Source organism: Aquarana catesbeiana, linkage group LG12, assembly GCF_042186555.1.
Source record: "Aquarana catesbeiana isolate 2022-GZ linkage group LG12, ASM4218655v1, whole genome shotgun sequence".
Taxonomy (NCBI): Eukaryota; Metazoa; Chordata; class Amphibia; order Anura; family Ranidae; genus Aquarana; species Aquarana catesbeiana.
This window is the reverse complement of record NC_133335.1, coordinates 28,444,252-28,457,733: the sequence shown is the minus strand read 5'-3', so window position 1 is coordinate 28,457,733 and position 13,482 is coordinate 28,444,252. Positions and strand designations below refer to the sequence as shown.

The 13,482-nt window shown below is 43.2% G+C and overlaps 1 long non-coding RNA gene across 1 annotated transcript in view; it reads right to left on the bottom strand.

Annotated features, from left to right (window-relative positions):
- Positions 1-495: 495 nt before the first annotated feature.
- LOC141113558 (uncharacterized) overlaps positions 496-13,482 on the bottom strand; it is a 219,441-nt gene continuing 206,454 nt past the window's right edge. Inside the window, exon 3 of the long non-coding RNA XR_012236786.1 lies at positions 496-647. This is a non-coding gene — a long non-coding RNA (uncharacterized lncRNA). The remainder of the gene's footprint in view (positions 648-13,482) is intronic.

The window sequence follows — 13,482 nt, the reverse complement described above, 5'->3', positions numbered from 1 at the left end:
AAGCACAAAACGGTTATTATTTTGATCATATTCTAGCCTTGTGTTTTGTTCTGTAAAATACAGTTTAGGAACCATAGCAGCCTTCAGCCTCATGCAAAGTAAAATCAGAAGGAAGGTCCACTGCATACACCAAATCCAGAGATCTGATGATTTATCTTGCTTCTCTGTGTGGTCCTACAACCTTTCATTACATGAATATGTTGTGCAACTTACCTTTCACTGCCCAGTAAGTGTAGTAGAAATACAGAGGTGCTGAAACAGGGAACACACTGGCCTGAATTTTTACAGATTTGGGTGCAGTGGTTCAAGGTCAGGTTGTTTGCAATTACAGGGAATGTGCAAGCAGGGCAGTCAGATTCATTCAGATTGATTTTGACATTTAACAAGTGGTACTAAACACTAGGCATTTTGTTATTTTATTGCATTGTCTGCATTAAGGTAAAGAAAAAGCCCCGGTACCTTTCATGATCCCCGTCCCCAAAAGCTTACCTGTGTTCTGTTGTCACCGGTCCTCACTACTTTCTCAATCATCTGGATTCTGGAGGTAGGTACTGAGGGCATTGGAGCCACAGGTTCCTGCTTCTGTCAGTCAAATTGCTAGGAGAAGAAAGGAAGCATGGCCGTGGCTTGCCGAACGCTGTGGTTGTCTGTGGTTGAAGAAAAGAAAATTACATAATTAATGGAAGGTCTTGAGTAGCATATTAAGTCTATTCTGTTTCCAGGACCTTAATCCATAGGATTGAAGACATTAAATTCACATGACAGCCAGCAACTAGGACTTTTAGGAGAGTAAGCAATGGCAGTTTTCAGGTTTCCCTCAACAAAAGGTAGGAGGCGAGTTGTTTCCCCACCAGCAATACAATGTCCTAAATGATTAAATCCTTGCATAGGGTGTGAAATGCATACAACTGTCTGCTAGCAATGCTACGTGTCAATGTATAGAGATGGACTGAGATTCCTTTGGTGCAAAATTCCTGAAGGCCACTGGAAAATTAAGGAGTTCACATGAGACTGAACAAAGATGCTGGAAAATTTCAAGCAGTTAATAATGCTCCCTTGAGAGTGACAAAAAATTTTCATATAAAATCAGTTATAGCAGATGTAAATCCTAGCCGAATGACATCAAAGGGTAACTAAACCCTCGCTTTTTTAATTTTTTTAAATAACAAACATGTCATACTTACTTCCATGTGCAGTTGGTTTTGCCCCGACCCACCTCTTCTAGGGTCCCTCCGCCGCGCTGGTGGCTCCTCCTCTTCTCCTCTTCGGAGAAGCGCTCTCCTTCGGGCCACCCAAGCGGGCGCACTCCTATGTCCTGCGTCTATTGACACAGGAAGCAGGACTCGGCCCCGCCCCCCCCAGCGCCCGCATCATTGGATTTGATTGACAGCAGCGGAAGCCAATGGCTGCTCTGCTCTCAATCTATCCAATCAGGACACGAGACACCGGCCATAGCTGGTGTGCTCGTCCCAGGGCAAGAAAGACAGTTAAGTAAAATGGGGGGGGGGGGGGGGTCTGGGGAGCTGCAGCATTAGAAAAAGTTTTTCACCTTAATGCATAGAATGCATTAAGGTGAAAAACCACAAGGGTTTACAACCTCTTTAAAGTGTTACTATACCTACAACAGTAAAATCATTCTATATATGCAGTAAAGCATGCTGGTTATACTCACAGTGGACCCTAAGGGGTTAATCCTCCGCATTGTGTAAAAAGGCTGTTTGATCCTGTCTTCTCTGATCCTCCCCTTCTTCCACAGTCCCCAAACCATCTTCTGATGAAACAGAGCCTTTGGGAAAAGCTGCATATGCTCAGTTTGGTGTGTATTGCTGGAGAGTTTTTTTTTTTTTTTTTGGGGGGGGGGAAGATGCATGTGATCAGCACAGGGCCAATCAGCACAGTCCAGACAGAGGGTCAGGGCTCCTGCAGCCTAATAGGACAATCAGAGTAGAATAAAACATCCTCCTAAAAGCTTTAACCAGACACTGAAGTCACAAGACTGCTATATATTGCTGATGAGAAAAGGTATTTAGCAGTTTATATTTACTAAAATAATTGCATTTCCATGTTCTGTGTACTGTGGGAGACCAGATATAGTGAGTGCGGGTTACCCTTCTATTACATTGGGTGGTTTGGGTGTGTTATCTAAAAGCACATCAAAGATGCAGCATGCAGGACCTTTGGTGCGCTTCTAGAAAACACACCAAAAATGTCCAATCTAATAATCTATGGGACAGCACAGAGCTGAGGCTGTCAATCAGATGGGCTCCCTTCCCTGTCACCTTTTTTTCTCTTGGTGTCAGGAAAACTTGTCAGAAGTGATTCATGCTGATAGCAGAGGAAGGAGGCAGCAGACAAAAGTGACACTATTGAGGGATATGCTTTGTTTATATTTCATTTTCTGAGGTTTACAACCACTTTAAAAGGGTAACTCCACTGTTGTTGAGAAAAAAAAATAGCAAAAAAAATCTAGCATAAACAATTGAAATTAAATGTGACTGAATGTTATTAAAAATTACCTTTCCTTTTCAATCTGCAGCTCTGTAGTTCTCTGCAAAATGCAATATGGCAACCTGGAGGTGTTCTGTACACAGATGGTGAACAGAACGCCCCCCCCCCCTCCCCCCCAGGTGTGTCATTTCCCACTTGTGTGATTGACTCACTTATTTTCCCAGAAGTCTGCACTAAGATACAAGTCAGATTTCAGGCATCCCCTGCAACAAAAATGTCATTTTTGGTGAGATACTCCAAATAGGAAATCACGTCTAAAGGTATTCAGACCCAGCAGCTTTGCTCATTAGAGCCCTGCAGGTGCAGAAGCTGATTGATATGTATGCAACCACTTCCATAGAGATTCACTTATCACATGGACACAGACAAACAAACAGGGATTTCATCAGAATACCAAAAGGTAGAAATCTGCAACCATGTTTGTTAACCTCCCTGGCGGTATGATTATTTCAGATTTTTGATGCTCAAAGCGGTACAATTGTTTTGCATAGAAATTTGGCGGTTTACATTAGAGGCCTCCAATTCTTAGCAATAACACACTTATATCTGTCCAAACAAGAGTCTAGTAGATATGCCGGGTATGACAAAATTGAAACACAAAATCATAAATTATAATATAATAAATAACTATAAATAAATATAACAATAATATAACAATAATACATTTTATTCAATAATGTAATCAAATAAAAAACACTGAAATTTGCTCAGTTGCAGAATTGTCGCTGTCGTTACTTTCAGTGTCTGATGAGGAATTTCCCCACAAATCTCTATCGCTCAATTCTGCAAGTGGTTCTAATTTACTATCGCTGTTTTCTAGCTGATCTAAAACCGATTTTGACGTAAAGGGACGCTTTTTGGTTGCTATGGACAATCGAAAGTTTCCAGGCAGAAAGAGCAGTATATATAATATAAAACTGCATGCAGGGCATAGGACAAAGCACTGGGGACAAAAAGGGATGTGAAATGATTTGATACAGTAATATAATCTTACAGATTTCAGTGTACTGTATGTGTTATGTATTTTTCACTTTTTGAATTTGCCGCCGGGCTCCGCCCCCGTGCGTTGCGATGCTCGTAGGGAACGGAGCTCGGAACAGTAATACATCGGGCGGAGGACACAGCAGGAGGACATCTCAGGATCCTGGTGACAATTTAAGTATGTTGTACCCCAGGATACTGCGATGCAGTCCCGAGTGTGGCCCGGGGGTTACCGCTTTTGGTAGTGAAAATTCCCACACTCGGGAATACCGCCAGGGAGGTTAAAATCTTTGTACTGTACATAGAGCACCCAGAGGGGAATGTTTTTTTCTTAACAAAAGTGGAGTTACACTTTAAGCTGACCTGACTGGTGTCATCGAGTAAGTTCAAGTTGAACTGTCCAAAAATCTCAGCACATGTCTAGTTGCATAGGCTCCAGTCCTTTTATATGAGGATTATGGTGTGTATTATTTCACTGCACAGAGCTACAAAGCTCTCTCTGTAAAGAGGGATTGTATAAGAATCTTTACATGTGGCCACAGATGTGGTATCGAGAGGTCTGGCTGTCCTTATTTATAGGACTTGCTGGCAGGATCGGCAACAAGCGCTTGCCCTGATTCAGCCTGTCAACAGATGCTGAACACTTCTAAAGAACAAGCAAACAATATACAAGATAACTGGACATAGAGATTTCCTCACAGGTTGGGAAGGGTTGCAGGACAAGTCAGGAAGGGTTAAGTATCAGGGTCAGGTGAAGTGTTAGATCAAAACAGACGTTAAGCTGGCCATATACTAGTTGAATTTTGGTCATAATTTTTCATTTTAATTGTTAGTGGGGTCAAGTTGACGATCATTTTCAGACACAGTGATGAAAAAAATGTGTCTCCATTCACACACAGAGCCGTGGCTCGACCCCGCCCCACCCATCTCTATCTCCTCATTGGCTCATTGGCTTTGATTGACAGCAGCGGGAGCCAATGGCTCCCGCTGCTGTCTTAGCCAATGAGGAGGGAGAGTCCCCGGAGAGCCGAGGGTGTTGTGCACATCGATGGAGGAAGATCGGGTTCGGGTAAGTATTAGGGGAGGGCTGTTGCACATAGGATTTTTTTTTACCTTCATGCATAGAATGCATGAAGATAAAAAAGCTTGAGCCTTTACAACCACTTTAACCACTTGACATCCGCGCTATGGCCGAATGACGGCCACAGCGTGGACCTGAATTCCCGGGAGGCCGTGATATGACAGCCTCCCCTGTGCACGCGCCCTGCACTGAGACTTGGGTGATCACCGATCCGAGTAAGGGGACGGTCCCGGCCCCTTACCATGTGATCAGCTGTCAGCCAATGACAGCTGATCACATGATGTAAACAAAAGATTGGTAATCATTTTTTTTTCTACTCACGCTGATAGCGCGAGTAGAAAAAAAAGCCAATCACCGGCTCAGATGCGAGGGACAAAGGTCCCGAAGTGGAAGAGGCAAATCTGCCTCATCTGTGCCCCTAACAGTGCCACCTATCAGTGCCCACAGTGCCACCTATCAATGCCCACAAGTGCCCCCTATCAATGCCCACCAGTAGTGCCAATCAGTGCCACCTAGAAGTGCTGCCTATCAGTGTAACTGATCAGTGCCCATTATTGCCACCCATCAGTGCCCATCACTGCCACCCATCAGTGCCCATCACTGCCGCCTATCAGTGCCCATCACTGCCGCCTCATCAGCGTACATCAATGAAGGAGAAAAATGGCCTGTTTTAAATTTTTTATAATAAAATATAAAAAAATATATTTTTTTTTTTAAATTCAGTCTTTACATTTTTTTAACAAAAATAAAAACTGCAGAGGTGATCAAATACCACCAAAAGAAAGCTCTATTTGTGGGGAAAAAATGATAAAAATTTCATTTGGGTACAGTGTTGTATGACCGCGCAATTGTCATTCAAAGTGCGTCAGCGCTGAAAGCTGAAAATTGATCTGGATAGGAGGGGGGTTTAAGTGCCCAGTAAGCAAGTGATTAAAAGCAAACAAAGTACTTTCTAATGACATTCGCCATTTCTTTGGAAATCTACAGTGTATGGCCAGCTTTAGGACACGTGAAGAATGGTGCTGGAAGTTCAGTATTGAGAACAACTGTAGCAACAACCAGGCATGACCTTGAATCAGCATACAATCAGTGGATCTAAGGCCACCATCAGCAGCAGGAGTTTTGGTTACAGTACATACTATATGTAACCACTGTTTCGGTATGAGTGAGAGATGCATGTTCTTTTACTACCACAACTGTTATGCCCCGTACACACGATCGCAATTTCCGTCAGAAAAAACTTGGATGGTTTTTCCGACGGAATTCCACTAAAGCTTGCCTTGCCTACACACGGTCACACAAAAGTTCTCGGAACTTTCGACCGCCAAGATCGCGGTGACGTACAACACTACGACGAGCCGAGAAAATGAAGTTCAATACTTCCAAGCATGTATTTTTTTTTTTGCTCGTCCCAATTGCATACAGACGATCGCGTTTTCGGATAGAGAACATGCTCTCAATCTTTTGCTGGCTGGAATTCCGCCAGCAAAAGATCGATGGAGCGTACACACGGTCGCATTTTCCGACAAAAAGCTCTCATCGGAGTTTTGCTGGCGGCATTTCCGATCGTGTGTATGCGCGGCATTAGAGGTACTTTCAGGGCAGTCTGAGGGTTTAAAAAGTGTTTCTAATCACATCCCTCATTTTAACAGTGACCACACTACCCATTCTTCTTTCTGATGGGGAATTGTAAGCTGCTGACAATGGACCTCATTTTTTATCCCTTTCTGGTTGTGACATTTTTAGACGAAGGCTTACAATGTGAAACAAATAAACCCAGGGCTGCAATAGAATATTCTATGAGTACGTATGTATGTTTGCATACATTAAAGAGCACTTTAAGGCCTCATAAACATGGACGTAATTAGGTAGTAAATATGCCTAGTGTAAAAAACGCATTAGGTGTTGATTTACTAAAACTGGAGAGTGCAAAATCTGGTGCAGCTCTGCATAGAAACCAATCAGCTTCCCGGTTTTGTTTTGTCAAAGCTAAATTGAAAGAGCTGAAGTTAGAAGCTGATTGGCTAACATGCACAGCTACACCAGATTTTGCACTCTCCAGTTTTAGTAAATCAGCCCCCATTGTTTTCCTGTGTATGGGGGGCAGGACTGTCTTAATGCATGGGCACTGCCCAGGGTCCCCAGGTGCATGTGGGACCCATGATAGTGTAACATCATACTTTCCAACTGTCCCGGATTTACTGGGATAGTCACGCTTTTAACTAGGCTGTCCCAGGATGGCCGCGTCCCAGGAGGCATCCCAGAATCTGGGTTGCAGGTACAGCAGTAGACCATCACAGGGCTAAATCTATAATTGGAATGACATTACTCCCCCCTCTACATCCCCCCACCACTGTTTCTGGTGCTCTTCCAGGGCTTTGCAGAGGTTAAGAAGTCCCCAAGGCAGAGCATTTTACTACTTACTAGTACTGCTGCTGCTTTTTATTCTTGAGAAGAGATGCATAAATTGGGGCAGGCTGGTAAGGGCCACAGTGTATTACTTTGCCAGGGGCCCATGATGCTATTAAGACAGGCCCTAGTGGGGAGTACAGTCAGCCATTGAAGTGAATTGGTGAATTCTCCTGTACGTGTATAAACACTGATGCTCTGTGCATGCGCATACAATGTGCTGTAGTTTCCTGAAGGTGACTCTTCTGTTCTGTATTACTTTGCCCAGGGGCCCCATGATGCTATTAAGATGGCCCCCGGTGGGGAGTACAGACAGCCATTGAAGTGAATTGCTGATTGCTACTGTACTCACGTAAACACTGATGCTCTGTGCATGCACGTACAATATGGTGTCCTGAAGGTGACTCTTCTGTACAATTGGCCCTGCATTGTACTTCACAGTCAGTGTGCCTGTGACTGCTGGAACCCCTAATGCCGCGTACACACACAGGCGGACTTCCCGACAGAAAAAGTCCGATGGGAGCTTTTGGTCGGACATTCCGACCGTTTGTATGCCACATTGGACTTTTTCTGTCGGCATTTCCGACGGACTCAGATATAGAACATGTTCTAAATCTTTCCGACGGAGTTTAGCCCGTTGGCAAGTCCGCTCGTGTGTACGCGGCGTTAGAGAAAAGGCCGTGTGGGCTGGTCACATGGCATGGAAGGAGCCTATGGGAGTGAGGAATGAGTTAAGTAAAACTCCTTGCTTCTGGCACCCTGCACATAAACCAGCATTTAACCCTTGCCTCGCAGTGTGGCTGAATGGAAGAATTCGTCTTTCCCCAGGAGTTAAACTTGAACTTATTTTAGCAATACGGCACTGTTTCCTGTAGTATGCGATCAGTAATTCTCTTTATGGTATTTAGTGGACCCAGTCTTGACATTTGACGAGTGATTCTTACCTTTGGGCTACTGCACACCATTGCTCTTTGCAGATGTTATTAAATAAAGCTCAGTGTTTTGAAACAAGTTGGTGATTAGACACTATTTTAGCAAGCTGTAACATATCTATCTGCGTCCTTGGCTGAAAGTTATTGATGAGGGCAATAAAATTCCTCAGCCTGTAAGTTTTGTGGCCTAAGTCGCTCAGCCTGCGGTTTCATAGTTATATTGGATTATCGGACTAAAACAAGAATTATTCAGCTGAAATATGTTAAAGGGCTACTTATATCATCCAAATATACATAAACACAAGTTAACATTTGTACAAGTATTCCAGGTGTAGGCATTAAATATTTGTCCAAAAACTGCGATTTCTGAAAGATTGGTCAGTGACAAGGAATTCTGTAAGGTGTAACGTACACAGGCGTCATACCTGCGGAGCTTCATGCTTGGTACATATGTCTTCTTAGACAGCAGGGAGTCAGGTCTCTGTAGCCTATATGGTAGTGGTCCCCAAATTGCTGCCCTAGACCAGATACAGCTCTTTGCTTAACTCCGGCCCTTGAGTCATTATTCCTGCTATTGAAACCAACGATGGGGCATAATTCCTTCCACTGACACCAACAATGGGGCATAATTCCTTCCACTGACACCAACAATGGGGCATAATTCCTGCCACTGACACCAACATTGGGGCATAATTCCTTCCACTGACACTAACAATGGGGCACTATTCCCCCCACTGACCCCAATAATGGGGCATAATTACTTCCACTGACAACAAAAATGGGGCACTATTACTCCTGCTGACAACAACAATTGGGCATAATTCCTCCCACTGACAACAATAGAACACCATTCCTCCCACTGACAACAATGGGACACTATTCCTCCCACTGACAACAACAATGGGACACTATTCCTCCCACTGACAACAATGGGGCATAATTCCTTCCACTGACACCAACAGTGGGGCACTATTCCTCCCACTGACATCAACTATTTCTCCCACTTATACCAAAGTTCGGGCATTTTTTACTCCCACTAGGCACAGTCCGCCCCCCCTAAAATTTGAAGGACAGTAAACTGGTCCTTTGTTTAGAAAGTCCCCTGTTCTATGGGGGGGACACAGCTTTCTGTATAGTCAGACTAGCTGCCTTGATGCAGAACTGCAGATGTCTGCCTTGGTTGCAGTTTATCAGGGCCAGGTTTTAGGATGGCCCCGATAAGACATGCACTGTATGAATACGCTGAATGGCATACCAGGAATGCGCTGTATGAATACGACAATGCCACGAATGATAAACAACTTCAGAACACATTTGCACATGGATAATTTACAAGGTGTTAAGTTTACAAGATTCTTAATAGGCCATTAGAGGACAACTTGACACATACAATAAAATAGAATCTTGCATACTTATGTAGTCTCTTATGCTCCGTACACACGGTCGGATTTTCCGATGGAAAATGTCCGATCGGAGCGTGTTGTTGGAAATTCCGACCATGTGTAGGCTCCATCGGACATTTTCCATCGGATTTTCCGACACACAAAGTTGGAGAGCAGGAGATAAAATTTTCCGACAACAAAATCCGTTGTCGGAAATTCCGATCGTGTGTACACAAATCCGACGGACAAAGTGCCACGCATGCTCAGAATAAATAAAGAGATGAAAGCTATTGGCCACTGCCCCGTTTATAGTCCCGACGTACGTGTTTTACGTCACCGCGTTCAGAACGATCGGATTTTCCGACAACTTTGTGTGACTGTGTGTATGCAAGACAAGTTTGAGCCAACATCCGTCGGAAAAAATCCTAGGATTTTGTTGTCGGAATGTCCGATCAATGTCCGACCGTGTGTACGGGGCATTAGACTGGCACAAATCACAAGTAAAAAAGAATAGGTGTAAATACAACAAAAACTGAACTTTTGGATTTAGGTGGGCAGCAGAGCGATCAATCGCTCACATGTTTCATATAACTCCTGGAGATTTCAATCACAACAGCAGATTGTCCATTAGCTCTCTCGCACAAGACCAAAAACAGTGTAAGGTGTTATGTGTAGAAATAATTTGGCTTTTATAAAGGTCTTTTTTCTCCAGTACAATGTAGTAACTAATGGGCAGTACTGTCTGCTGAACTTGTGTTGCATTAAGCAGCCCATTTATTCTCCATTTAGATCTATGCACTGCATACCACCCCAGTATATAACCACCTCAGAATATACAGAACATACCTCTCCATAGCACCCGCCCTCCCCTCCCCAACCATGGTCTTTACATACTTGGTGCCGAATTCTACTCCACCATATAGTTCAATAAAGCTGTATTCCTAGTTTTCCAACAGGAGTATCACTTCAATGTCTATGTCGAGTCGCAAGTGCAGCCAGCATCAGAGTCAATTTTCCCACTGAGATTGTAAACAGCGTGGGAGGCTGCAGCTGATAAAGGTGTGTGAGATTTACAGAGCTCAATAGCTCAGTCTGAAGTTTACAAACACAAAGGAAGTTATTGTTTTTTTATCGGATAGCTTCATATTAACCAGTCTGCTTGAAAAGAAATGGCTACTGCTGTGTGGTCTTTTTAGTGATTGCATAGTCCCCTGGAAATCCTTTATTGTGCATTTGTTGTAAACCAAAATTGCATACATAAAAAAAAAAGTAAAAGTAAAAAAAAAAAAACAAGCAAACATTTGTTACATTTTTAAAAAAACAGTTAAAATAAATGACTCAAATCCATTATAATCTACTATCCTGATAATATACTGGCAGTTTAGGAAGATGGTGAAGAATTTTCCATATAAAGGCTCGGTTCACATTGGAACCCGCTGCGGATCGCACAGGAGCGCTGTGCATCCCCTTCCTCGTTTCAGGGACGAATCAGGGCCGAATCTACGCCTGAATTCGGTCCTGAAACTGAGCCAAAGACGCACAGTGCACTCCACAGCCACAACGGAGATATGTGAACTGGCTCCATAGGGAGCCAGTCACATTCTCCTGCTACGCGAATTAGATGCGGGGAAACCCTAACATAGGTGAGAACCCGGCCTAGAGCTAAAAAGTAGGTGCAAAGTAGGTGCAAAAGATCATTTATTTTTTGGAACGAGCATTTCATTTCGAAGCAATATCTGCGCAGTTGGTATATACTGTAGGTGTGGATGATGCATGTTCTCACAGCAGGAGGTGTTATGTTCAATAATCCAAATATTGTTCCTATAACTTGCTGAGGAAAAAGGTAAAACAAGGCCAGGTTTAGTAGAATTCAGCTGAAGCTTTTGTAGGATATGATCATTATAAATGTGTACCATATATACTGTGCCGTAAAACTCCCTTTCTTCAACGGTTTACCGAGAAACAACCATTTAATGCAGGATTGCCTCAATAAAAAGCATAAACAACGAGGTCCTATAGAAGAAAAAATAGTGTCATATGCGGAATATGTTCTTTTTTTTTAAGGCGATACAAGCCACTCTGTAGAAAATACCTTTTCTAAATTTTTAATTAATAGAAGTATGTCTGTATTGTTAATGTATTGAAGATAAAACCCAACTCTGTCACATCCATTGAGATGGTTATTTTATTTTATTTTTTTTTTAATGTTTATATTTCGGAGTAACAATTTCTACAAATCCTAAAATGTATACTGCATGTAGATCTACTTGTTGCCACATTTCAGGCATGGTGTAAACTCCCTGGGGTTATTTACTAAAGACAAATATGCTGTGCACTTTGTAAAGTGCAGTTGCACTCTGTAAGAGCAGTTGCACCAGAGCTTAGTAAATGAGGGGAAGCTCTGCTGACGTCCATCATCCAATCATGTGCAAGCAAAAATGCATTTTTTTTTTTTTGCACATGATTGGTATTCTTTGCAAAGTAAAGCTTTACCTCATTTACTAAGCTCTGGAGCAACTGCACTTAGGGTCCTTTCACACGGGCTTTCTGCCTGACGCACTCCGCTTTGCTCAGCGGGGGATCGATCTGCTGATCTCCGCTGAGGAGGCAGATGATAGGTCCGTCTCCGCTCACTGTGCAGAGATGGGCCTGTCAGAGCCCCGCTGTCCTCTATGGGAGATCAGGTTAAAACGGACCGCCTGTCCATTTTCATCCGATCCGATCCTCCAGACGGATGGAAAATAGGGTTTCCATCCGTCTGGATTTCACGGACAGGATTGGATCGGATACCAGCGGATGTGAGTGGACATCTGCTGCTCCATACGCGGACCTGATCGGAGCGCCCGTGAGAAAAAGGCCTTATGCCGCGTACACACGATCGGACATTCCGACAACAAAATCCATGGATTTTTTAACGACGGATGTTGACTCAAACTTGTCTTGCATACACACGGTCACACAAATCTTGTCGGAAATTCAGAACGTCAAGAACGCGGTGACGTAAAACACGTACGACGAGCCGAGAAAAATGAAGTTCAATAGCCAGGGCGGCTCTTCTGCTTGATTCCGAGCACGCGTAGAATTTTGTGTGTCGGAATTGTGTACACACGATCGGAATTACCGACAACGGATTTTGTTGTCGGTAGGGTTGTCCCGATATCGATACTAGTATCGGTATCGGCACCGATACCGAGCATTTGCCCGAGTACTTGAACTCGGGCAAATGCTCCCGATGCTTCCCCCGATACCTGGACTGTCAGCGGTGATCGGCGCTCGTGATTACGATGTGTCAGTTTATGAATGGAGAGGAGCCGCTGTCTTCTCTCCATTCATTCTCAGTGCAGCTGAGGCTGCAGAGAAAGGGACTGGGGAATCTCTATCCTCGGTCTCTTTCTCTGTCTCAAAGGGGGAAATATCAGGGGTCTGTTAAGACCCCTGATATCTCACCAAAGCCCCCCATCAGGACTGATTAAAAAAAAAAAACACACATATTGCAATAAAGAATAAAAAAAAAATATTATTATTGTAAAAAATAATAAATGTAAATGAAAAAAAAAAAACAAAAACACACAGACACATTGTCATGTGACATTAAAAAAAAGTATCGATAATCGGTATCGGCGAGTAGTTGAAAAAAAAGTATCGGTACTTGGACTCGGTCCTAAAAAAGTGGTATCGGGACAACCCTAGTTGTCGGAAAATTTGAGAACAAGCTCTCAAATTTTTGTTATTGGAAATTCCGACAACAAATGTCCGATGGAGCCTACACACAGTCTGAATTTCCGACAACAAGCAAAGTGCACAGTCTATTTGCCTTTAGTAAACCAACCTGTGTCTATAGCTGGCAGGTCTAATCTTACAAAAATTATATGGATGACTTTAATATTATATGTACCTTGTAACTGGTGTGGATTGCAAATAATACCTTTAGAATAAATAAGTATCTTATTTATAAGGATTAGAATTATAAGGATTGGAAAAAAACAGATTGAGTATAGAAACATTACAGCATCCAAATGATGAGAGAGATATAGCTATCCCGCTCAATGAATGTATTATATATTCAGGTGTGGGCTGTTTGAAGGGGATCCACCCTCTATATCAGTTGATAAGTGCATGTGTGAGAGAGGCAGACCTATGAGAGGCACTAGAGAAGAGGATTCTCTATTCCCTGGGTGGTGTCTGTATT